Here is a 25,941-nt window from a genome sequence, read left to right on the forward strand (position 1 = left end):
AAAATGGCAGCTCTACGAGATGACTCCTAAGATTTAAAAATTTTGCATGTTTTATGGTGTCAAAACCATCAATGTTGCTGAGGTGCATAATTATGCAGCTGTTTCTCTGATACTTTTCAATCTTTAGATTTACTCTATTCAACAATGTATAATTTTTTAAAGGGAAGCTTTTATAGATGCTTCTGAAATATAAGTGTGGTAGGGGGGATAAATGGATGTTAAAAAATAGAAAACAACCAATTAAATAGTATATAGCATTTAATTCTTCTTGGAAACTTACTGCGAAATTGAGGAGCACTTTAACAACTGGTAATTTAAATTGCATTTGAACTATGCTAATGGTTTGTTTGCATGGGAACTTCAATCATTTCACAGCGGTTCTTTAGCAAAGCTGCTTGTTCTCTTTATGGAAAAGAAGAAAAAAATATTAAGAGAAGCTGACTATGGAAAAGGGAGGCCACTCCCTTTTGTGCGGGGAGGGAAGCTGGCAAGTGAGAGATTGACCTAGGGCCAAGGTGGAGAGCCTTGCCTTTCAGGAATCAGGGAGGAAGTCTGACATCCCTGGTGGCTGTTGGAGAAACTAGTTAATTTGTATCTCTTTCTGCAAGGAGAAGCTCAGGTTTCCTGGGCGTTGAGGGTGGGGGCTGCCTTTTGCCTTCTGTGTGATTGTACTGTCCACAGGTCCAATGCTGAGAACACCTTATTCCTCAGCAAATGTGAAATTTGAAATTATGCCCTTCTCTCATTTCAGTGGAATGTCTTTGAAAAATCTTTTTTTAAAAGATTTTATTTACTTATTTTTAGAGAGTGGGGAAAGGAGGGAGAAAGAGAGTGAGAGAAATATCAACATGAGAGAGAAACATCAATCTGTTGCTTCTCGCACAGGTCCCCAACCTGGGACCTGGCCTGCCACCCAGGCTTTTGCCCTGACCAGGAATCGAACCAGCGACTTTTTGCTTTATGGGATGATGCCCAACCAACTTAGCCACATTGGCCAGGGCAGCTTTGAGAATTCTAATGTCCTTGAAAACCACTAGCTCTCAGGGAACTCATTGCTTTGCTGTGTTCATCTTGATTATGCTCGATTTTTCTAAAGTAATTTCTTCCTGCTGTCTGCCGGGACTCAGAGCTTTGAAGCACGTGTTCAGAGACCTGGGTATGGAAATTGGTGTTTTGCTCCAAAGCCAGTTGTATGACCAAAGAAAAGTCTCTCTGCCCAACAAGTCCCCTTATTCTCTGTCAAAGTGGCGACACCTGGGTCCAGAGGAGCAAGCGCTGGACTGGAGCTCCAGGTTGCCTGCCACTCATGGTGGGCTCCTGGAGTGGCCACCTCCCTACTCTGGCCCCAGCTTTTCCTCCTGTCAATTGGAAGAGTTGAGTTGGGTCGTTTTTTAAGGTCCCTCTCAACTTTGATCTTATATGGATATTTGAAGACTGAATGAGAAAATATACGTGAAACAATTGTATGATTGATTTAATAATATTTAAAATGACAACAGTGAAATAGGAGTAGTCATTTTTTCTCTTATGCGGATTTCTCCTAAATATAAAACAAGACGCATTCAAAACAGCCAGCTGCTTTGGCATCTGTGTATGTTGGAATATATATTGCATCATCTTTAGTAAAATAGTAATAGCTCTTAATTAAATGAAACCTGTAATGAGGACTTACTGGGAAGTGTCAAGATTGTCTTAGCTCTCTGCTCTCATTGGCTCTTACATTTTAGGCAAGGGGATCAAGGTTCAGCGGGCCTGCTAGTTCCTACAGTTAGAAATTTGTCTCCAAACTCATATTCCTTGTTTTTTTTAAAATTTGTTTTAGTTCAGATTTTGCTGTTAAGTTTTTTCTTGTCTAAAATGTATCTAACTGATCTACCTCTTTCATCTCTGCTATTACCATGGAGCTGCCTCCCGGGACAGCCGAGGATGAACACGGGTACTGACATTCTCTTTCCCCACCATTCTGAGAGAAATTAGTGAAGGAAATGTTCAGATGAACATTTCTGGGAGATGTTCCCAGGAGCTGACTGGGGGCTTAGGAGGAATAGAGGTGAGCCGCAAGATTTGTAGGTTTGAAGCTTGGCATCATTCTCAGTGTGGTCTAGTCAGCGAGTTCATAAACCTGGGAAGTTCTAGAGCTGGTGAGATCCTAGAGATTCATGCACAACCTCCTTCTCCCATTTCCCACACACAGGTTCGATCACCGAGGCTCAGAAACAGTACTGAGGACGGAATCCACTCACCCAATTCTCGGTTTAGAGCTGTTTTTGTTGTTCTACTGGGCACTCGTTGGAGGGGAAGATACTGTTTCCTCAATTGGTGAGTCCTATGCAGAAAAGAAAACATTTTTTTAATAGTCAACATTCATGTTTTAATGAGTTTTAAAAATCAGTGGTTTTCAATGAAGGAAAGCATGGCACTAATACCAAGCTTGGACTGAGAACTAGAGACGGACCGAAATGTTCTTTCTTTTTTTCTTAAGTTAATTTCATTGGCAGTGGACGAAATATAATAATGCTAATAAAATGTGTGGCAAAGAAAAGGCAGGACTCAGCTCTTAAAAGTTGGCGTGAAGAGAGATTGGAAGAAAATTTGGAGTAATGATGATTTCCGGTTGCCAGTAATTGTATTCCTTCCATCTTTCTCCTTTGGCATGGAGGGAAGTGTTCTTGAAATTGAAGACCAAAATGGAAATGTCAATGAACAGTCTTATGGACATTTGTGAGGAAAGAAAGTAATATTATTGAGTGGCTCTTGTTTACCTCTGCATAAGATGATTCTTCTCTGATTTCATTTTATTTTCACAACAATCCCTGGAGGTAGGGAAGGCTAACTTTGCTTAGGCAAAGTTTTAAACCTGTGTCTTAAAGGGCCTGCTGGCGCTTCATTGGGATCTGAATTTGAACCATGTCGCGCACTCAGAAAGGGGCATGGTGACCAGGAAAGGCAAGCTTCACCTTGTGTTTCGGAATTCCTCTGCGTTTAGAGGGTGGAACGGAACATCACAGTCTAGAAGAGAGGAGTGGTAACAAGAATCAGGGGTGTGGGCTGCCCTGGGGTGGGAGGAGACTTGAGGGAAATAGCTGGAATGTTATGGGAAAGGCTCCTATATAGAATTCTGGATCTGTGGCCTCCATCCTCCGGGCCAATCTCTCCGTGCCCCAAGCACTGGCTTTATACTGAATAAAACATGTGTCTTGGCCTGTTTATGATGCAGATTTCCAAAACAAAGCATACGGTGTTGTGATTGATAAAACCTAACTTCACTTAAAAGTGTGGCTCAGTTTATAGTTACATTTTGTCACCTTTTCTTTTCTTCATCAATGCATCTTGAAAGAACATAATGGGGCTTTTCTGCGCACCTATGGATCTGCATAAGATAAACACTGGAGACCTACACTTTGACTTTTGAACATTTCAGCCTGTTAAAATTTCAATGTGGCCTTGAAAGCTTTGCCCCAGGCACACCCTGGAAGCATCACATGCTCATCTTTGTTACCTGTTCTACCTCCTGGATTTTTTTCAGTGTTTAAAATTAAATTGTGATGAATATGAAGGTTTACATTTAGGTTTTTAAAAAAAAGTCTACTGTATAGTTACAGGATGCAAGAGAGAACCTACACAGGAGTGAGCTGGGATAGATGCAGGACTTTTTGTTTTCTGTAAGCTAATTAGGAGCCAACAGTGGATTTTGTCTACTAAAACACTTAGGCAGCCTCAGGCACATTAACTAGAGATGTTACCGACAACAAAGTGGGTGGGGGACCCACTGGAACCCAGCGGGTCCGAGGTACCATGGGCATCAGGCCCAGTTTGAGCAGGCTCGGCTGTGTCTCTCCTGGGCTCCTCGCTCTCCCTCTTCTGTGCGGTAGCTTCATTGTTGGGGTGTTTCACTTTGTGGTCATGTGATGGCTGTTTGCTGCTGCTTGGGCTGTAGGCCGCCTCCATGCCATTTGGGGAAAGAGAGTCCTGTTTGCCATATCCCCATAGACTCGGGGAACTGGGTACTTCTGTACCGGTCACTGAGGCCACAAGGAAGACACTGTGCTAACTTGTGTGTGTGAACCAGGGCTGTGCTGAATTTTGAAACCTCCCTACCCCGACTTCATGGCATCTACACAGTGGCGAAGTGGTGGTCCCTCAAAAGAATATCTGGGTACTGTTAGGACGGAGGGAGAAAGAACTAAAGCTAAAAGGTTTAGTGACCATAAACCCTTTAACTGTCCTGTCAGAGCTCCCCTAAGTGTCAGATTTTAGTCCTCACCTCATCCTCTAAAAGGGACTTGAACCAACTGGACTCACCACACAAGGATGCTGAGAGGACTGGAAATTATTTCCCAGCAGGAGCTATTACAGGAATGCGATCCTAGAGGAGCTGGGAGGCAGGGCACGTGTGATTATGGCCTTTGAGATGATAAAACCCAGTCAGAAGAGGGACAGCATCTCATGTTCATGACTGTTTCCCCTGAGTCTACTAGAATCTCTGGCACGTGGTGGGTGCACAGTGCATTTTCATGGAGGAAAGAAAAAATCCAAAGGTAGCACATGTCCCTTTCCCTGAGGGTGTTCATCGGGCACTGGCCAGTTCTCTGCTGCAGCATTTTAGGAATTCTAGCACAGATGAGTGAAAAAATGACTGGACAGAAAGAGGCTTTTGGGACCAGTATGGCTTATGAAGTTTGTGAGTTCATAAAAAGGCAGCAAGTATGGCGGGATGGGTATTAGAAGGGTTTACAGTTATTATAATAGGTGTGCATCCCTTAAAGGACCAGATCCCTCTGCCTTCATTTCCCCAGTCATTGCCCTGTCTAACTGTCATGTTTGTTTGGAGCCAGCAGGTCCATAGATGACAACCTGTTTTGCAAACTGTGAAGTGTGGCCCATACGTGGTAGCTTTTTATAGTTGTTTCATTCTGTACTGTAGAGACTCAGCCTGAATGTAGAGGAAACTATGATCCCATGTGCAGCCCTCAGCGGCCTGCCTGATGCAGGGCTCAGTGTGCGTCATTTCTCCTAACTCTGCACTCCCGTCACCCCCAGGATGGGGTGGGTGCTGACTGGTTCTCCGTCGGGGAAAGGAGCTAGAAGGAATCTTATAATGATGGTGATTGAAGTTGATGTGAAATAGAGTAGTATTATTACTTTTCACGTTTGTTTTTGCCCTAGACTAGTGATTTTCAACCTTTTTCGTCTCACGGCACACATAAACTAACTACTAAAATTTTGCAGCACACCAAAAATATATTTTTTGCTGATCTGACAAAAAAAAAGTATGATTTTCATTCATTCACGCGGGATAGTTACTTTTGTGTTGGCTGCCGCCATTTTTTAATTTGACAACCTAAGGGAAAAGAGGCCAGTGCTCCTGACTACATAGTCAGGTATGGCATGTTTTATAAATTCTTGTGGCGCATCCATGTGCTGCGGCCACTGGTTGAAAATCACTGCCCTAGACAGGAGGAGGTGGGGAGAGGTAGATCCAGACGAAGTGTCAGTGCTTGAGAAATCCCCTGGAAGCTACAGTCTGGCCCTTTGGCTCTTGCTTTGTTTGATTAGCTAATCACACCTTTTGCTCCAGGCATGGCTGGCCCAGCGGGAGTCAGGAAGGAAATTATTTCCCTCTGTTGATACTAGTGTACAATTGTTGATGGTAGCCAAGGGCTTTCAGTTTTAATATTTCCTCTTTGGTTCTCAGAAGAAGCAGTTATTAGTCTGCGCCGGAAGCAAAGCATGGGTCACTTCCACTTGACTTTCGCAGGTGAATGTCTTGGCTCCCTACGATTACTTGTCAGGTGGTTTTTGGGTATGTGTGGCCATCTGCTTAGTCAGCTTTTACTGCCTCTATGTTATTGCTTCAAAAATTACAAAAGGGCTTGCTGGGTCTGAGCAGAGACCATCCAGCCTCCTGAGGCTCTGTTGTTCTGCAACCTGGGGATGCCTTGTATGAGGTGTTTGCTCTCCATGACAGTAAAAAGAAGAGCTATCTCTCTCTTTCCCTCTTTTGCATTCTACCTCCTAATTCCACTTTCTTCTATTTCCTGACCCGAGCACAGTGGAGATACCTCGATCTTGGGGAGGGCCCAGGGAGGTCAGAGGAATTCTCAGGTTTTCCCTCATTGGATTGCTGAGTAGTAGAAGGGGTCTGAAGCTGAATGGATGGGGAGCCTCTGAGTCCTTTGTAGATTGCTGCCAAGTATCTACCCCTGGTTCACAGCAATGATCTTGATCTCTGCCCTGTTCTCAGTGTTTGTCTGGAAATCAGTGAACTTCCAGATAGATCTTTAGGACACCACAGTGAATTAGGCATAGTCCCTGACCTTGAGAAGCTTACAGTCTAGTTAGAGAGAAAGACATACATGAAAATGAAGTACACCTTAGAAAAGTATTGTTTACAATGCACCTACATTAATCACCACGAATGTTTCAGGCCTCACATTAGGTGCTTGGGAAATCAAGGTAAGTAATTTATAGCCTCATATCTCATGGGGCTTCGATGAAAGGTTGGAGAGTGGAAAGAATTGAGAATATTGGGAAAGGTTTCCAGGAGGAGATTTGATCTCACAACTTCTCAGGGAACCTTGCAGTCTTGTGACATAAGCCTAGGGGGTTTGCAGGCTGGACCTCTGGCCAGAGTTTGGCTCACTAGGGCTGCACAGTTTCTAAGGGCAGATTTAGCTGATAGCAGAATACAGCTGGGCAGGTAAGGAGTCTGTCATCTTGCATGTTCATTCTGATCAATGTACTGTAGTGGGAGGAAGTGTCGTGTTGACTTTGAACTGCACTGGCATTTCCATGACCATCTCTGTGTGGCCAGAGTATATCTGAGTATATGTCACCAAACTAGAAGGTGCCTCTGCATTCTGGGCATAGAGGTGCCTTTTGAGAGCTTCTGATAGTGAATCTTTTATAGTCTACGCCCCCAGGCCTCATGAAAAGGGGTGGGGTTGGTAGGGACCATTAAAATAATCTCAAGCTTAGATGCTATCTTCATTAACTGTTGCTGCATCACAAATTACCCCAAATTTTGCACCTTAAGACAAAAAACATTTATTATCTCACAGTTTCTGTGAGTCAGGAATCGGGAGCAGCTTAGACAGGTGCTTGATGGTGTCTTTCAAGGTTGTAGTCTGGGTGTCTGCGGGACCTGCAGTCTCCTTAGAAGGCTCTGTGAGGAAGAGGGTGGGAGGACTTATACCAAACTCACCCATAAGACTGTGGGCAGGATTCAGTTACTCACTGGTTGTTGAGCCTAGGGCCTTGGTTGCTGACTATTGGCTGAAGGCCACCTTCAGTTTCTTGCCATGTGGGCCTCTCCATAGGGCAGCTTACAACATGGCCCTGGCTTCCCTCAGAGCGGGGGAGCGAGGGATGCAAGCCAAAGCCTTTTGCGACCTAATCCTGGAAGTGACACATTGTTCCCTCTGCCTCATTCTATTTGCTAGAAGCAAGTCTCTAAATCTAGGCCGCACTCAGAGAGAGGGATTGCACAGGAGCATGAAAGCCAGGGGTGGGTTTGTACGGGTTCAGCTTAGGAGCTGCCTAGGTTACGTTTCATGCGCTATGGTGTAGGAGTTACATGGGGCCACGGAATAAACTCAGAGCACTTCTGTGAATCAGTTTCACTTGAAGACTTCTGGGGGTTGAATTCCATTTAAAATCTCAATATAAACATTGATGTATAATAGTATAGAGTACAAATTGGCATGGTTTTTCAGAGGAAAAATACAAGTTTTCCATTAATGCTGTGTTGCCACACCTCTACATTTTCATCCTCTTTAGCTTTGGGTGGCAATGTCTAAATGTTCTTGCTTGAGCTCTTTACTGTTCAGGTGAGACACCAAGACCCAGAGAGGGGACAGACTCTTTCAGGGCCATGGAGCACTGGCGGCCATGGGAATGACCGTCTGAGCCTTCCCCAACTCTGGCTCAATGCTTCCCTCCTCCCTCTCCACACAGTCTATGCATCATAATCAGCCCATAGAACTTCTAGGCATGTTTTCTCTGCTCTCTGCAACCTCTCTTCCGTCCCAGACACGCACTGGAGAAAGTTAGGTCAAACTTTGCAGTCTTGAGCCTTCATGTTGTCCCTTTAGGTAAATTTCAGGGTCCACATCTCCTGTTGGGTCTCGTGTGCCCTGAAAAGTTGCATGAATCAGTATTCCTTGGCTCCGACAGTGTGTCTCTGTAGTTATGAATAACATTTGTATTACGAACAGTGAGCCAATACACAACATTACTGTGAGGCTGACAGGATCAGACAGAAAACCTCAGCCAATACCTTCTGTCTGGCAGAAAGCTCTTTTCCAGAACATCCATCTCTTCCCCCGACCAAAACAGGCTTTTTATAAAACCAAGCCTGGCAGTGCATTTTATAGAAGATGACAAGTTCCCTTAGAGTCCACCTTAACATTCCTAAAAAAAGAACCAAACTTTCAATGGAAATGGAAGAGTTAAAATAATGGTTAAGCTCGTTAGTAGCCCTACTGCCCAAATTAGCAAACCAGCTTTGGCTGTTGGGACTGTTGCTGGCCAGAATGTTACTGCTATTCCCCACTCATGGCCCCTTTCAACTCGCAGTGTGTTTTATACTTTTAGTGCTTTCAAGGTGTTTCTTATTCATTGTTTGTGTTTATGAAAAGTCCCTAGCAGGAAACAGTTTTCGCTGGGTGAAGGCAACAAGGTAAAGCAACATTTGGAGTAGGGAGACCATCGTGCATTACCTGCATAATTTTACTGAAGTCACTTACTTACTTTTTAAACTGGTTTTCATACCTGAAAAAAAATGGGACAAGTAGCAATTACTTGACACGTTCTTTTATGCTCACAAAGCAGCATGGTGTTTATAAAGTTTTTGAGTTTGGTACTCAGTACACAGTCGGCGCCCATGAAACGTTAGTTTCCGATGTCCTTCGTGGTCTGCGCCTGCTAAAAATCACCCTCGTCTGTGGTCAGGCCATTATCTCAAAGCCCCTGCTTTGTACGCCTGGCCCCTTGGCTTGGACCAGACCTGCGGCATTTGCATATGTCATTCTGATTTCCTGTTTTCCTGAATAACTAAGAGCCTTAACTTTTATGGTTTTACTTCCAACATGTGAATACAGACATCATAATAGGCTCATGTTTTCTGGTATTTGGAAATGTTGTAGTTCTGGAAACAAGATATTCATATACGATGTTTCACGAGGAAAGCCTCTGGGGGACCTCTACTTGAAAAGTCAGCGTTGGCTCTCATGGCAAAATTGTCTGTCTGGTGTGCAGGACGAGCCCCACCCAGCTGCCGTCAGCCTCCTCCTCTTTTGTAAATGGAAGCTTCTCAGGGACCTGCCTGGCACTGACCCTCTTTGGCTCTTCTTTGGACTTCTTTAGGATGACATCACCTCACCCTCCTTCAGTGACAACTGGCTTGAGTTATATCAGTTATTTAAAATGATCTAATATTTTCCTCTTAAATCTAGGGTCCTGGCTCATTCTATGATTAAGCTAGTGATTTATTTATACTACGGTACAAGATGGCTGTAGCCACTCAATGATGTAATCTAAGAATGACATGAAAACAAAATAGGCTTTTACATAATGAAAGTGTTCCTGTAATACAGTTTATAGCCAGACTTTTTTTCTCCATTGAGAATGGAGATATATTCTTTATTTCTCCTCCAGTTTTATTTTCTTTTCCCATTTATGAGACTTAAGGTGTTTAATCATTTAAAAAAATCAACATTTAAAACACAACAAAAACTTGGGGTGACTCTTCTAATCTTCTCTCGCTATCATCTTCGTTCCTCCTTCCCCTGCCTTCATCCGTGGCCTCTGTTAGGGCTACTGCTCTGCTCAACAGCGCACAGGGTCCTCACCATTCCTTCGCTTATGCTGTTCCTTCTGCTGGAAATGCCCCCCCGATCCTGGGTTTTCTTCTGCTAAAGACAGGTACAGAGCACTCGTTCCTACAGACCGCAGGCTTCTTCAGGCCAGCCCAAATGCTCCTCTGCCTGCAAGCCTCTCTGAAGCTTCTGCCTCTACATAGAAACCCTTTATCTGTAATTCTTACAACTTAATACAATAGCAAGACCCCCATCCCCACTCCAAGGAGTAGTCACAGAGCATCAGCATTAGAGGAAGAGAAGTGACTTTGGAGAATAGAGGCCAGGGCCTTTGCAGCTAACTCTGACGTGTGAGGAGGATATGGCCCATCTTTGAGCTTCAGATTTCTTTATCTGAAGAATGAGTGGCTTGGATTTCACTTCATATGGCCATACAGTGTATTGATAGTAGCTTGTTGAGGGTCTGTGTGGAGAAGGATTCTGAAGCTGTCTCCTGACTGAGTAGGAAAGAGTCCATGGTCATTTAGCAATATCTGTAAAGGCTGTAGGTGGGGAAGGAGGGGGGCGGAGGCATACAAGAGGTCTCTTGTATGGTCTCTTGGCTATTTTTGGATTACATATTTAGTGATCACTTTTTGTTTTACTTTCTGGGATGCTTTGGTTTGCCAATTTGAAATTTCTTGCCCAAGGTCACATAGCAGTAGTGACTAGAATGTATTTTCAGGTATAGAGATGGTTAAAAAGTATGTATCCTAATCTCACATTTATCTGTACAGGATGGCTGGGGAGTTGAGAAGCGAGGATAAATAGTACGTGAAGGATCATTGTTTTTTGAATGAACAAGGCTCCCGAAATTCTGTATGTTTGTGAGGTGGAGTGGGGTCAGGAGATGCTTTTCACCTCTGTGTTCTTTGCTTCCAAAGAGTTATAGTGTTTGCACTGTTTTAATTTATGTCAAAGATGGCATTTTAAGGTCAAGGTCACAAAGTTGTTTGACTTTGCCGGGGTTTTATTGGGTTAGGGCTCATGGAGTTAACCCATGAATCCTTTGGACTCTCTGTGCCCCTCCCCCAACCCCAGGCAAAGTGCTTAGTTCTCAGCAGACTGCTAAATTGCTTGAGCAATTTAAACTGCTAGGTCAGCTGCAAAAAAAAAAAAAAAAAAAAAAGAGCCTGGAACAGTGGGAGAGACCGAGGAGAGAGAGGAAGAGGGAGGTTCAGGATGGCTGATAGCACTGGAACCCAGAGCCTCTGAGTGATGAAGAAAGAAACTGGAAGTGGTTAGAGTAGAGAAGAGAGAAAGTGGAGGGAGAAGCAGGAGCAGGGCAGGACTCTGCCCTGGGAGGGGGCGCAGACTCTGTCTTTGCGGGTATTTCCGTAGAGGCTGATGCTGATGGGTCCTTTGTAGAGCGAAGAAGAAGTTGGGCCACCTGTCCTTTAAGGTCATTCCTGTCTGGACAGTCTGGAATTTTCAGAAGGCACATTTTGTGTGCATTTAAATAATTTCTTTTCTTAAATGAAGGCTTTGTGATGAAAATGACTCTTCATTTCTCCATGGTGTTGGCACACATAAATGCTGACTTATCCTGGGCAATCTTTTGTCCCATTTAGCATTATTGATGAAGGGAAGGCTAGCTAAGGATGTCTTAGTAATTTTTTGTACTGAATGTATTTTTGAGGATGATTTCTGTGCTTTTTAAAAAGATACCTCCAGAGAATTCTGTTTTGTGTGCCTCCCTTAGTCCATCCCTCACCATTCTACTGTCAACAGCTGGCTTTTCCGTACTGTCAGGGTGCTTTGTGTATACACCGGAGAATGTTCATGTCACTGTGCTCTGCTATAGAAGCAGGTTCTTAGGCTTGCTCTTCCACTAGATTGTAGAAGCTTCTTAAGAGCATGAATCCTGTCTTATTTCTTAAGAGGACCCTTGGTGCTTAGTGTAGTGATTTACAAGTGGTAATGATAACTCATTAACTTAACAACTGTTTATTGAGTATCTACTCTGTGCTAGACACTCTTCCAGGCACTGGGAATAGAGCCACAAACAAAATTAAGTACACCTATTTGATGGTGACAGTTAACCTACAATCTAAGGAGTAAATATATAATTTAGCTTGTAATCTATTTTCAGAAGAACCATGGAGCAGGTTAAGGGCACAGAGGGTAGGGAAGACACGGATTTAAATTCATTGGTCTGAGAAGGTCTTACTGATAAGTGTGTACTTGAGGCAGTGAACCCGAGATAAGAGAGGGGGAAATGTTTTAGGCTGAGAGCAAGCTATTGCAAAGGCTCTCTGAGGCAGAGGCATGCTGGGTACTTCTGGAAAAGTGAGGGGCAGCTTTGGTTGGAGTGTAGTTACCAAGGTGAAGAGTTTAGGACAGAAGGTTACCCATGCTCATACAAATAGTTGGAGCAACAAATGTTTGTTAAGTACACATTGAAGATGCTCAGAAAAAACATTTCCTTTGAGACTTAAAGAATTCCCAGAAATCTAACAAAGGGATGACATAAGGTATTTCTGGATTTTGGCTTTAAGATATAGGGACAGTGGACAGGGAGATGGGGCAGTAGTGGTGGGCAGCTCAGAACAGGTCCAGTTGCGGAGCATACTGGTTCCCCTATGTGTCACCTCCCCGGGTGGAGAACTCTGTGATTCTCTGCTCCTGAGATCCACACACCTGCAGGGAGGCTGGGGCCCTGCGTGCAGATGGGCAATTGCACGCTTAATCACCCATTCAGGCACCCACTTATTTGTTTTCCACATGCAAATGTGGGGTTTTTTTGCAGATGCATTTAATATATTTGTTGCTTCCCCATTTTATTTAAAACAAAACACACAACCACGACCAAGCATGTCAGTTGAGGGCAACAAATAGAAACATGAGTATTTGCTATTCCTGCTGATGACCCGGCTGAAAGGGATCCTAGGCAAATCAGTCCTTTCTGTTGTCAATTTTATTTTTACTTTATGTTAGCTCTCCTTTAACATTTTAACGGTTTTAAAGAAGGATGCGGTATTACTTAATATTTTCCTAAATAATTTTCTCAATATTTCAGGCTCCATATTTTTACTGTGTGGTTTCCATTTTAACCTTTTTAGTTTCTGAACTTCTGGCCCATTGTAAAAACAAAAGCCGGGGCGGAGGGGCGGCATCATGGAATCTCCAAAGGCCATTGGCAGGTGGTGCCTGCAACTTCTTTAGCCTGGAAATAAACTAATAAACAAACACAAATTAGAACCATTTGTTCCTATTAATGTGCTATTATTATTTATTGTGCAAGATCATGCAAAAAGTCACTTCCATTCATCTGGGACCCCGTAGGTAAGCACCAGTAGGAGATAGAGGGCTTTGGGGACTGCTTGTTTTTTTATTTCTAATGAAATTTCAGAGCTCTAGAGTGGGGTGTCAGAATTGGTCGATAGCTTGGCATTTATTCTGTGCCAAACACTATATTTTATAGTTAGGGAAATTGAGGCCCGGAGGTATAAAATGACTGGTTCAAGGTCTCAGAGCATACAAGGTAGCCATCAGACCTGAGCAACGGGGACCCTGGCAGATGACGACCTCCGGGGCCTGGGGTGATGCAGAGGCTGCTGGAATGCACAGAGGATCTCATTTCAAGGTGAGGTCTGCATGTAAGTGGTGTCTGTGTATCTCATTTTTATCTCATAAACTGATTTAAAAATCGTTTTGTGTCAAATCTCAAGCAGAGAAACAGTGATGGGGAATGTGGGTAGGGATTGTTTGCAGCTTGCCTTCTGAGGTGGTAGACTGGAAAGGGCCAGTGTGCATATTTGTGTGTGTGTGAGAGAGAGAGAGAGAGAGGAAGAGAGAGAGGGAGGGAGAGAGAGAGAGAGGAAGAGAGAGAGGGAGGGAGAGAGAGGGAGGGAGGGAGAGAGAGAGAGGAGATGAACAAACTAAGAGGGAGACAGGCAGACCACTTGGCAGCAGGAATGTCATAATTAGAGGATTTCTGAGCCAGTGGGAAGTGTACAACTTATTGAATTGACTGCTTTATTTTATAGGAAAAGAAACTGATGTCCAGAGTGATTGAGAGCCTAGCCCCAAATCGTTCAACTTTGAGTGGTTAGAATTTTAGGCCAGCAACATCCTTGGAAAGAAACGTGTGTTTGGAAAATACCAGTCCTCACTATCAGATGGTGTGCACTGGTTAGCTGGCAGGGCCGCTCTGGGGAGAGGACATGTCTGCCTTCTTTGGAGTGCCTTCCTCAGACCTGGGTTTGGCAGGAGGAGCACGGCAAGGGCTTTTCTGTCCTTGTAGACATGACAGACACGTCATCGGACATCAGATGAGCACTTAGCCAGCGACCCCATTGGCTAGCTTACAAACGATCCTCTGAAACGTTAGGTTTGGAGATCAAAACTAGTTAAGTAACATGTATATCTTTTATATATCCTTAGATGTAGGGCCCTTTCACTTTTAAGTGTAAAATGTTAAGGTGCTGGATGATGGGTTATACATACGGAGCCCAAGGTGATATTTTTGGGGGTAGCCTGAGAACGAGAAGGTCTGTATGTACGAAAAGGGCAAACTTTCATCAGGATCATATTGGGAGAGGGTTACAGTTCTGGGCCATGGCCATAAAAATAACAAATGACCTTGGGACAGCCTAGCCTTGATTTCCAAGGCCTCTCGGAGCAGGGAGTGGAGAGGGAGGAAAGGAGTATTGATATAGCATGATTTGACCGGCTGTGCCTGCTCTCTGTGCAGGGGCCTCTCTGTAGATGGGTGCCTGGAGTGCAGGCTGTCTGTTCCTCCTGCTGAGGCTGCGTGGCTGGGTAACGTGCTCCCCACAGTGTGCCTGACAATCCCAGGCTCCAGGGGCGGCCTCTGTGTCCCTGTCAGACACGGCCTGTTACGTGTCTCCAAATGAGTTCCCCGTGTTTTCTTCTCCTCTCCTGTCATCTTCACCCATCCCCCCTGAAAAACAAATTCATCAAAATGCTCTGAAGGTTGATTTCTGTTGATTTTTTTTTGTATTTTGTAACTAATTTGTTTCCTGTTCATATAAGTAATTAATTTACTTAAAAAAGTACTATTCTTCTCCCCTCAGACCTCTAGCTTTCTAGTCTACACAATCTATTTTTGAAGAATCTTTAGGGAGTTATTGAATTTATTGAAACTGCTACTGTTCCAGAAGCAATTCGAATGACAGAATCCCACATTTAACTTGGTTTTCTAGCAACAATTTATTTTTCCTTTAGCTTCAAGGAGTAGCAGTGGGGGATAGGGTATTCTGAAAAGAAGAAAAACGTGCCAAATGACTTGTTGATTTCCAGCTAGGCACATGGAAAAAAGGTTTTTATTTCAGTGACCTCTCTGCTCATTGGAAAACTCTGGGCTGGTGGATTTCATGGCCCCGAGACTGTGAGTGCTCTCGAGTTACTGGAGTGATGAAGGTAAATCGCAGGAGAGAGGATGCTCTCTTTTTGGACTCAGGGGTTTTACAGAGACATGCTGTCCTTTGGCATCAAGGCACATCATTTCTTCCAGTTGGGTAAAGCTGTTCCAGGACACTCCCCCGATCCTCAGACACACGGAGCACGTGTGGAATGCGGAGCTTTCAGAGAGCTAGCCCTAACCTGGGTTAAGTTGTAGCATGGCCAGTGGCTGACATCGGGATTCCTACTGGATGTATGTGTTCAGCACATTTCTTACTTGGAGACACTCCCTACCCCATTTTTGGGGTGTCTCTATTCTTTTTGCATTTGGGTCTATAGGTATTCTGAAAAATAACACAAGAAAGAAGAGGGCAGGAGAGCTGAGCTTTGACCCCAGCTCTGCCACAAACTGTGGAACTATTCACAAACATCTTAATTTATTCAACAAATATGTAAATGAACCCTTTTTACATGTCAGGTCCCGGAGATACCAAAATATATAAGACACGGTTCTTATCTTCGCCCTGTACAGTGTGGGGAGAGAGCTGACTTCACAGATAGAACACGAGTGACTTCTCCCTTGGGGTTCTCCCGTCCACATAGGTATGTGAGACGGGGCTGGAGGGTCCCAGGGTCCCTCTGTCGCGATGTGCTCATTTGTTCAAAATTTGTTAAACATCGAATAATCACTTGTCTGACTGAAAGTTGGCAAACGTTCCCTTTTCTCCCAGTTTATAGGGGGTGATGTCGAAGATGAATGAGGCAATATCTACAAAATGCTTTAATAAGCAAGTTGGAGAGAGACGTGATATAAGTTTGAGGCATTATTATTAACAGAAAAATGAAAACAAGGGCCGATGTTTTCAGAGAGAGAACAGATGGCTGCTTTGTTTAGAATTTGAGTATAAAGGAGAGAGAAAAAGGGATACTTGCCATATTGTTTAGACCCTGCATTTGAGTGACTTTAAAATGCCAAAACAATCTGGTTAGGAAAGTCCCGTGGATTCAAAATAGCTCCTCCACTGATCAAACTATAATTAATACAACAAAAAAATGACAGTAAGAAAATTCCTAATAAGAAATGCCACAGTGACAATTGACACAACCTAACAAGAACTTCCATTTTTGCGTCAACATTAGAAACTGAATTTTTCCTGTCTTCAGGAGGAACACCACATAGAGGAATGAATTAGTGAGAACTGATTTAAAACTGTTTTTTCCTAAAGTCCCGCCCCCCCGTCCCCCAAGTGACTTCAGTTTTCTATGACTAATAAGGGAAATCTTAAGGATTCATAAGAAATTGGCAATCCTCTCCCACCTTTGCTGTTGGATGCTGATAGAAACACGGTGTGAGTGGGGTAGTTTAATTGGAGCACAGACATGGAAGGACCTGGAGTAATGTTGCAGAAGGCAGGATAAGGGAAGGACCTTTGACAAGCTTTCGAGAAAAGAGTTGTGAAATCGTTTCTATCTCTTCTTCCTTTATTTCTTAATTGTTTCTTGTGATCTGTCTCTGCGCTACACAGTTAGTTAATGACTGTATCCTTTGGGCATGATCCTTCCCCTCCGGTGTCTGTCGCTCCTGAGCCGCCAAACGTGGGCTGTGAGAGTGAGTCACACGCCACCACGCTGACTCTCCACTCAGGTGCTGTCTAACTTGTGGTGTGACTGGGCAGGGCGACCTCAGTCTCTCTGGGCCTCGTTTTGGTTTGTTTTGTTTTTCCATTGTGGAAAAAGGAGCTCACCCAGAATGTTCATTCTGGCACTAATCTGACTTCAGGTCCCCATCTTCTTATATACGGCTGTAGGAAGGCTGGTCATGACTTTTTACTGGGGAGTGTTTAAAAACAAACATGCCTCCTCAAGACAAGAGTAACAGTAAGTCCACACTGCCCAGGCGGGAACCTCTTAACCATTCTCTCAGCCGGATGTCGAAACTGTCGCTCAGCCCGCTGGCAGCCCTGGATGGCGGTGAGGCATAGCTGCGGGTGGCTCCTTCACAGCCCCACCAGCAGCAGGCTGAGACTGGGGAGGCACACCTCTAGGGTCTGGAGTCCTGGATCCTACTCCCACTTTCTGTTCCTCACCGTGTGGGACCTTCTCAAAGGTTTCTCCAGCTCTGATTCACTGGTTGGTCTGTGAGTCATCAAAGCAATGAGAAGACATTCCACTCTGTCCTCAAGGTCAAGTCTTTGCCCAGAATACTCCTAGGGGACCTCTCACAGTGTGCTACACGTGTGTAGTCACCCAAGGGGGTCTGTATGTCACAGACAGGGAGGCATTTGGTTAGACGCCTAATTCCTTCTACCTTATATTTAAGTTAGCAGAATAATGATTAGTTGTAGAGGTGACCCTTTCCATGTCATTCCTGGCAACCCACTCCCTTCTCCTGAAGCTGCAGGTGCACGTACCTCTCCTTTGGCCTAACCACACTGCACAGCACCTGCTGGGTATTATGCTTGTCTCATGTCCTGGACTGTGGACTCAGCTGTGTCTGCCCATTTCTAAAGCCTCAGCGTGTTCATCGGTAACTGATATATAGTAAATGTTCAATAAATGTCAGTTGAACAGACGCATGGTGGATGGACGGTTCTGTATTTCCTCACCAGGTCATGAATTCCCTGAAGGCACAGACCATGTCTAATGATTTCTTTCTTTCACCAAGTGTCCAGCCCAAGGCTTTGAATGCAGTGTGGAATCAACTGTTGCTTGTTGAATTGCTTTGAAGAGAAGTAGAGATGGATCTGGAGCAGAGACAGCACATTTAAATATAAATTGTTCAGCTTGGTTGCATTGGGTGTCTTCGGAAAACCCAGCTGACAGAGGTCACAGAGCACTTGTGGGTCTGTGACTGAGCCCCGTGGGGGTGTGTGGGTAATTGCTCCTCCTGAATGCCTCCTTGTCTGCCACATACAGACCCCTTTGGTTTGGTTGGCTAGTGATTGTTGGTCTTTCATTCTTGGTCTGTTGCAAGTGTCATTTTCCCCCTATCCTTTGAGCTCCTCATTCAAGGTTTGAATTAGAGTAAACTATTTGCATAGTGCTGCCTCATTTGCTTTTAAACAGTTTGTGGGCAGGGCTAGTGTTTTCTCATAATTATTGTGTTCTACATCAGGGGGCCCCAACCCTGAACTGTGCCGCAAAGCAAGAGATGAGCAGTGAGTGAGGGAGCGAAACTTCATCCCACTCCCCATTGCTCTCATTACCTCCTGAACTCTGTCCCCCTGCACCCATGTCCATGGAAAAATTGTCTTCCATGAAACCAGTCCCTGGTGCCAGCAAGGTTGGGACCGCTCCTCTACATGGGTTCTGGTGGAGCCATCTGCAGAGAAAATGCTCAGTTAATGTCTGTGGACTTGAGTTTCATCCCACTGCCTTATGTCTCCTGCTGCCTTTTACCTCTTCTTAGGGGCCAGCTTGTGTAATAGTGCCACCCTTACAATGAAGACTGCGAAGTAAACTTAATAATCAAATAAAAAAGGCGTGTTTCCTTCTCTGAACTCCACATTTTGTGTGTGTGTATCAAAATAACTTTTTGGGGGTGTGCCTGCTTTTTAAACAATCATATAATGGTAAATATATCTTGCTACTCTTACTATTCTTCATTGTTCCTGAAAGCTTCTTAATATGAGGACTGTCTGGAAAAAGTCCAAGTATTTGTTAATATAGTGAGAATGGTCTGTATGACATTGATGTAACCTCGCAGCCAAGGAGAGTGGACTGGAATGTGCATGTGTAAACAATGACGACTTCACTGTACTAGTCAGTGGGGGTGGCAGATGAAGTTGAGTGAGCATGTCACCTGTGTGGCTGCCGCATTCAAAATAACTGAACAAATAGTGCAAAAAATCTGCATCAAATTTTGCATTAAGTTTGAACATTCCTCTATGGAAACTATTTGGGTGATTCAGAAGGCCACAGCTGTGGGCAACTGGTGATTGGCAGCTTCATCACAACAACACGCCTGCTCATGCATCACATCTCGTGCAGAGTTTTTCGACAAAACATCAAATCACCCAGGTGACTAAGACCCACTACAGCCCAGATTTGGTGCCTTGTGACTTCTGACTTTTCCCAAAACTAAAATGACCTTTGAAAGGGAAGAGATTTCCGACTCATGGTGAAATTCAGGGAAATGCAATGGGGCAGCTGATGGTATTTGGGAGAACTGTGTGAGGTCCCAAGGTGCCTACTTTGGAGGGGACTGAGGTGTCACTGACCTATGTGTCTTCTTCAGTAAATGCCTCTATTTTTCATAGTACATGGATGGATACTTTCTGGACAGACCTTGTATGTTAGGAAAACAAAAAAAAAACCCTGTTTATTGATTGTGATTGTTGAAATGTTTTCAAAGTTTTCCATTTTAGTTTTTGGCTAATACCAAAACAGTGTGGCACGACAGGAGGATTTTTTTAGAATGACCCTTGGATGAGCTTTGTGCTTCTTAATCGTTTTGTCATCTTGAGCAAGTTTATTTGTCGCCCATTATTTCATTATCTTCAAAATGAGATTACAGGACAAGGTGATCTCCGCAACTCTTTCTTTTAATTATTAACATTAAATCCATGGCACCTGACGGTTTTGGGAACAGGCGTATATTTCTAAACATCTACCTCATTTTTCTGCCCTTTGAATGGGAATGATGACCCATAAATCTTGATAAACATAAGCCTCAGTAACTTTCACCCCTCTAGGAAGCAGGCACCCTGCAATTCATTGCACTGATTTGTTTGTGATTAATACCCTCTGGCCCTCCTCATTTCCCAAGCTCAGGTTTTGAAATTTTATTGTAGGGAATTCTTTCCCTCTTGCACTAAATGTCTTGCTCAAAGTTCTTAACCCATTAAGTGTCTTAACAGTTTATTGACATCTAAGGCTTTTCTTTCATGTTTTACAGTCTCAGATGTGAGGTTATGGCATCTCAGTCTCCTGTGCTAGGGATTAGTGGACTCAGCCCCAGAGTCGGGACTCTGGCTGTCTCAAGTCACCCAGATGACCTGGAATGGGAACCATATTCAGCCTATATTTGAAAGTCCAACAGGAAAGCTTCTGACCATCAGAAATTGGACAGGCATGTCAGTGACGAGAGCTGAGTGTGACTAAGTCCCAGTCCCTTGAACAGAAAGAGCCTCACTTGATCCATCTGTGAAATGGGGTAATGACGTTTTTCTTCATGAAGGCTGTCCAGACAACCTGTGGAGAGTTCTTCCTTCCCTGGGATCTCTAAGTTTTTGAACAATGAAAACCTACAGCCAAGGTACTAATTGCCAGGTACTTTGATGGGGAATAAAGTTTGAGGCTATTTTTAGAGCCTTAAACTATTTATAGACTAGTTGGTGAGAGAGAAATATCTTCATAAGGGAATAGTTTTATATATTATATAAGGAAGGTGATAAAAACTGATGTTCACATATGTAGAGTACTTTAAAAAATTTTTTTATAGACTAGTGAAATTGGTTTGCCATTTTTTTGTTGTTGGTGTGAAAATTGAACCAGGGAGAGAAATGAAGCGATGTTATCAGCATCAGTCTAAGGGCACCGTAAAACAGCAGATGGCCGAGGCTTTTTCTAGAAATTAGGAGACTGTAAAGGAGTTTAGCATCTTCTACTCTAGCGGTTTGCAATCGTGGTGACTTATTAAAATTCCCAGAGGAACTCTGAAGCTGTGCACTGTCCCGAAGCGGCTCACCTGAGTCACGATGTCTTTGGGTGGGGCCGCAGTTGGAGTTTTATTTTGAAGCTTCTATGAGAACTACCACTCTGGCTCTTAGATCTGTTTCTTTGATGGAATCTTGGATAACATTTTACTCCATGGGCTATACTTCTGGACTGCTATCTCCTTGATACCAGAGTGAAAACTGCTGGGCAACTGACTAAGAATTTCACTCAAAAGGCATGAATGTGCTGGAAACTCTGCTGAAAGGGCTCCTGAGTTTTGTGGGGCCCATGCAATAAAGGTTGTGTAAAGGAAGAGAAGGAGTTAACATTTTTACGTTGGGACGTGCCTTCTTTTTATGCTTCTAGGAATGTTTGAAAGTGACAGCAAGGAATATATTTCATTGCTTTAATTGTTCAAGGCCTTTTAAACGTATGTGCAATAAAATACCATTTAAGCTAACTGACCTTTACATTTTAATGCTTTTTGGAAGGGAACAATACCTAGTATTCAGCTGCTGTATAATTTTTTTTTTCTTCGGTCAGCAGAGCCTGTTTTGGAATCAGAGGACTGAGAGTTTTGCTGCCTCCCCAGATATTTTGCCTGTTTCAGTTTAAACATCAAGTTCCATTGGGTTGATGATTCTTGACCTCATAATGTCTAACCTTCCTATCTTTTTTTCTCCCCTCTCCAAACTTATCCAGAAAGGAAACTTCAGGGCCTGACTGACTCACTGATTCGTTAATTTTCCCCTCTGCTGGAAGGTCAGGGGTGTAGTGGACGGCAGCACAGAAGACCTCCCCGTGTTCTGACAAACGAATGCTGTCTGTAGCTCTCCCCTCCATTTGGTGAAACTTAACCTTGAAGGCCACTGAAGATAGAGTTTTAAAAATTGATGCCAGCTATAACCTTGTTAGATATAGTTCATCCTCCGGCTTTAAACTTGCTCTTTCTAGAAGGGAAATGGTACTCAGATTGCACAATTAGTGAACTGGAATTTCAGAGGCTTGAACTGAGCAAGAGATCTTGTAACTGTAGCCCTGGTTACAGATCCTCTGTGGTCTTCGACATCTTAGGTGTTGTTCATAGAAGATTTCTCCATGTGAAGAAATTAAAATATACAAAATTCTTTGTGTAGCTATGAAATGTATGTACCCATGATGTTATAGGGAATGAAGTAGCTTGGTCTTAACTTACCATTTTAAAATACTATTAAAATATAGAACTAACTCTTAGTTACTGTGTTTTTTCTTCCTTTTTCTCATGTGTTCCTTTAATTTTTTTATTGTAAATGATTTCAAGCATAAAAATGTTGCAAGAATAAGAATAGTCCAAATAATATCCATATGCTTTTATCCAGACTCACCTACCGTTAACACTTTATCTCATTTATATTCTCCCTCTCCTTCTCTCTCTGTGTATTATATATTTAATGTATACAATTTAAAATAAACACATGCAAACTATATGTAATTTTTTCTGAAGTTTTTGAGAGTGGGTTGCATTCCAGTTTTCATACATATATAGAAATTTAACAGTCTTTTCTTTCATTGGTTCTAGGCGTCGGTCATAGTTGGAAGGCATTTCCCAACTCCGTGTTCACTCTCGTCATCTTCTGCTACCTGCATAGTTTCACTTAGGTCCCTGAATTATTTGCAGTGGTTACAGTACTTATTACTGTGTTTGCTGTGATGAATGGATCTAATTGTATCTTTTTTCCAATGGTTGTCTAGTGTCCCAACGCCAGGAATATAGTACAAAAATTCTTTGTCTCATGGTTTGAGATTGTTGGTTACTTTTTAACCTAGACCGTGACTAGGTGTGCAGGCGGGTGAATGATGGTGAACGATGGAACAGGGTGATTAGAGGAATATGAGGTTCTGACTAGATAATGACTTAGAACAAATTAGAACCTACATCTCCTAACTTTGAACCCAGAACTCTCTCCCTTTTACAAGTGAACCTCTCTGACCCTTTCTCCTGTCAAATTGATTCACGTGTTTAGCAGAGAAAGTGTTTAAAACAAAGGAGGGGTTTAGGCATTACCTGTGCTTTTCCTCTTCTTGGTGATGTCTGTAACCACTCCTTCACCCTAAAACACATTATGAGAGCTTGGCTGCATACTTTTTTGTGAGCACCTGTGACTGTGTCTCTTGCCTCTAGCACCTGGTCACATGCTGATTACTCACCTGTGCTCTCTTCTGCCAAATGCCCTTGTTGCAGAGGTGCCTGTACTTGTAGCCCATTCCTGCACTCGGTGAGAAGGGGACTCCCGGGGTTTTCAGGTTGGAGGGTGGCTTTACAGGTCCATGATCCTCTGCCAAATGGGAAATCTACCTTTCTGCGACATTTTGAGGAATGAAGAAATCCAAATAAATAAGTTTTCGTACCTTTAAGAGTCAAGTTGAAAATTCTTATAGGAAGCATAATAAATTTTTCTCTCTTTTAAAAAAAACTCAACCAATGATAATTTATTATTGATGGCACAGCCATTATTGTGCATTTTGCAGGCTGAGTTTTGCCAAATGTTAGTTTTGTCCAATCTGTTGAAAAGTAGGTATTCTATGAAAAGGGGAATTTTTGTGGTCAGACATGTTAGGGAAGTGTCAGCCTAAGGACATTTAGACAAGTTTCATTTCTGTGGGACTTCAGAGCTCTGGTATGAGTTTGTCAAACTTATCTGATCAGGAACAAAAATCCAGCCTCACCATCCCTATACCCATTAGTAGCTTTGGTACTTTGACCTGCGCCATCCGATTCGTAGGGCTGCAGTCTTGTGTCACGTAGGACCAGGATCCCACACCTACTTTTGGTTTTATTGTTTCCCCTTAAATTCTTCTAAAGTTAAGTTCTGTGAAGGCAAGGACTATCGCTGTTGTATTCATTGCTACAGCACAGACGCTACAGTGCCTGGCATATCAGAGGTGTTCACTAAGTATTTCTGAGCTGGAAGTTGTCAGCTCTCACTTAGCTTTTTGCAGTATTTTTGGTTGGGTTCCCCTACAGATGTATGTTTTTAGCAGCAGTAGTTTTCTTTTTAGTCTAAACAATCAGATAAACATGTTTGCCAAGAATTATGAATATACCTTTCTGGCTTCTGTGGAGGTGTGAGGCTTAGCCATGAATCATGATGAACACACGATCCAATCATCGCAGCTTGTCGCTCAGGGACAGGCACAGGGAGTTGCCCCTGGGAGAAGCAGCCAGTGCACAAGCCCATGCCTGCAGTCGGGAGCTCTGCCCGCCTTTCTCCAGTACAAGCTTCGGACTTGTACAGGAGATGCTGGTGGTTTTCTCTGTCCCATGCATCTTCTGTGCTGGAATAGTTGTTCTGATCAGCAGCCACTCTGATGAACTCACGTTGGAGCTGTTGTGAAGGGTGATGGCCTAGCTCCTGGAACCTGTCCAGTCCTCCCTGCCCCCATCTCATCCTAACCCGGATCCCACAAAAGATCCCGTATTTTAGGGTACTTAGCATTAACCGTTCACGTGCGCTCAGGTGCCTGTGCATGTGCGTGGGCACACACGTGTTCATGCACACACACACTTCTGAGTTAGGATAGGAACTCACACATCCAGCTGTAATAGAGAAGCAATTTGGGAGCTCAGAATTCTGAGGCTATCAGTGTTCTTTGTTTATTTTCAACATTTTATTGCTGCTTTTCTTGAATATACAAGTAATTAATTTTCATTGTAGAAAATCTGGAAAACACAAGAAAGTATTGGGAACAAAATCTAGATTGCTTGTAATTCTATTACCCCAGAATATTGTATACTAAATAATGTTCCATAATGTGTGTGTGTGTACATATACTACAGACTGCCATTGTTAAATACACCCTGTACTTTTGACATTAAATTAATATTTACAATTATGTATGGCAATGCTCAACAGTTAACCTTTACTTAGTGCCTACAAGGCTAACCACTGTGCCATACAGTCAGTGATTGTATCTTAATTCACCTTTGTACCTCCAGGGTCTTGCTCAGGGCCCTCTATACACAAGATTTTTGCTCAATAAATGCCTGAGGAATTTAAGTGAGTAGACATTAAACTAGAATTGGATCTGCCCACTTGTTCTTAAGAAGTTAAACTCTACAAGTGATGGATTCCAAATCTACAAGAGAAGGTGAGAGCCAGAGCAGCTGAAGCTGCCCTTATAAGGGCAGGAAGAGTTTTACGAGATTTTACTAGTTCAGTAGGTGGTACTTATGGTGATTTGGAAGTGTCTGCCAGTTATGAGACAGGGCCTCACTTTACTGTGTGGTCAGCACAGTTTGCATCTTGTCCTCCTCATTTTGGGACTGGAACTCCCCATCCCCTTAATTTAAAATAGCAAATCGGGATTTTAGTGGTGGGATGGGGAGGGAATTGGCTTGCATTAGTGAGATGCATGGGGCAGCCCAGGATCAACTCAATTCCACTTTTGTACGTGACTGGGAGCGAGAGCTTTGCCGTTAATTGGCTTGCCAGTGTCTGTGCTGTGCCTCGGATGCTGTGGAAATGGAATTGGTTGTTAGACGGGTTGCATGATGACGCAATAGTCAGAGCAGGGTTTACAGGATCTAAAGGGGATTGTCCCCTGCTCCATACACATCTTCCTCTTTGGGGGAACCAGAAAAAATCATGCCCACCAGCCAGAGTGGGTGGATTTCCTTCAACACCCTTCCTCAGATGAAAGATGTGGGATGTGTAGCTGAATGATCAAAATTGCCCAGGGCAACAGGTATGGAAGGAGTGTGCCCTTCCTGCGGTGTAACCTCCCAGCAGAACTCCTAACAGGAACTGATACCTATATGCTTAGAAGCCTGAAGGCCTTGTCTTTCTCAGCCATACTCACCAGTCCCAGCACAGTGCCTGTCTCCTCTGTGTCATGTGGGGTAAATCCAGATGAAACCTCAGCATCCCGACTCACTCTTACCTTGAAGTTGCACAATGTTTGTGTGGCCTACTTATTATTTCTGTCATAGTTTCTTGGGAAAGTACTCTCTGTTGATGGAGATGGGGACAATCTCCTGGTTGCTTCAGGGAAGAGGTTATGAGCCATTTTGTAGGACAGC

The 25,941-nt window shown here is 43.5% G+C and overlaps 1 protein-coding gene across 11 annotated transcripts in view; it reads left to right on the forward strand.

The window, feature by feature from the left end:
• Window positions 1-25,941, forward strand: part of LPP (LIM domain containing preferred translocation partner in lipoma) — a 633,676-nt gene that overhangs the window by 60,657 nt on the left and 547,078 nt on the right. For 10 of the 11 annotated variants that reach the window (XM_053918206.1, XM_045199196.2, XM_053918208.1 and 7 more), the window contains one exon: window positions 2,195-2,319. The exons of the other annotated variant lie outside the window; for it this stretch is intronic. The gene's annotated coding sequence lies outside the window, so the exon portion shown is untranslated. The remainder of the gene's footprint in view (window positions 1-2,194; window positions 2,320-25,941) is intronic. 11 annotated transcript variants of the gene reach the window in all.

Source organism: Desmodus rotundus, chromosome 2 (assembly GCF_022682495.2).
Source record: "Desmodus rotundus isolate HL8 chromosome 2, HLdesRot8A.1, whole genome shotgun sequence".
Classification (NCBI taxonomy): domain Eukaryota; kingdom Metazoa; phylum Chordata; class Mammalia; order Chiroptera; family Phyllostomidae; genus Desmodus; species Desmodus rotundus.